Genomic DNA, 979 nt, shown 5'->3' with positions numbered 1-979 from the left:
TTAGTATTTGTATCTTACTGTTACAAAGAGTAACTTCAAAAGGGGCAGGGCGTAACTAGACGTGTCTGACCTCCCTTCTCCTCACGGCCAGCAACTCAGCTTTAAGGTCTTTTTCTTTTTGGGGTCCCCTTGGCCAAGAGGGGGTCCACCGATTCAGCTGGATTTCATTTTAGTTCACGTTCCTCCTTTTCCCACACACCTCACATCCAGCCCGCCAGCAAGTGCCGTCGGCCCCACCTGCAGAGTCTGCCCTGCATCTGACCACCCTGCCCCGCCTGGCCCAAGTCTGCGGCACCTCCCGCTTGGACCGTTGCAGTAGCCTCCTCGGTGGCTGCTCTGTGTCTGTGCCTGTCCCCTTACAACCAATCTCCCCCCACCCACCCCCACACCCAGAGTGAGCCTCGTCGAACACAAGTCCAATGGTGAAAACCGAACAGTTCTGTGGTCCAGTTAACAGTGCTGGCCCTGTGTCGGTGTCCTGGTTTGAATACTGGGATACAGTTACACGAGATGTCACCACTGGGGGATGTTGGGCACAGGGTACGCAGGACCCTGTGCACTATTTCGGCAAACTCCTGTGAGTCTATAATTTTTTTTTCTTTTTCTTTTTGGTAGAGACGGGGTCTCACTCTTGCTCAGGCTGGTCTTGAACTCCTGAGCTCGAGCGATCCTCCAGCCTCGGCCTCCCAGAGTGCTGAGATTATAGGCGCGAGCCACCGCGCCCGGCCTGAGTCCATAATTCTATAAAAAGAAAAAGTAAAAAATAAACAAACTCAAGTCATTTATGGGCCAAATAAAGGATGGCATTTCAATATGCAGCCGTAAATAAAAAAGGAAAGTTTAAAATTTAAGGACATGGCAGGATTTCCAGAATATATTTGTTCGGTGACAAAGCAAATATGCTGCTATTTGTAGAGGGGGGAAAAGAGAGAAGGAGGGAAGGAAGCGGGGGCGGGAGGGATGACAGACCGATGAGCGC

General features: G+C 51.2%; 1 protein-coding gene across 1 annotated transcript in view; it reads left to right on the top strand.

The window, feature by feature from the left end:
• Window positions 1-979, top strand: part of MYBPC2 (myosin binding protein C, fast type) — a 24,669-nt gene that overhangs the window by 10,924 nt on the left and 12,766 nt on the right. The gene's annotated exons all lie outside the window — the stretch shown is intronic.

Source organism: Propithecus coquereli, unplaced genomic scaffold (genome assembly GCF_000956105.1).
Source record: "Propithecus coquereli isolate 6110/MARCELLA unplaced genomic scaffold, Pcoq_1.0 Scaffold193, whole genome shotgun sequence".
Classification (NCBI taxonomy): domain Eukaryota; kingdom Metazoa; phylum Chordata; class Mammalia; order Primates; family Indriidae; genus Propithecus; species Propithecus coquereli.
Note: the sequence above shows the minus strand (reverse complement) of the source record. Positions and strands in the feature narration are given on the sequence as shown.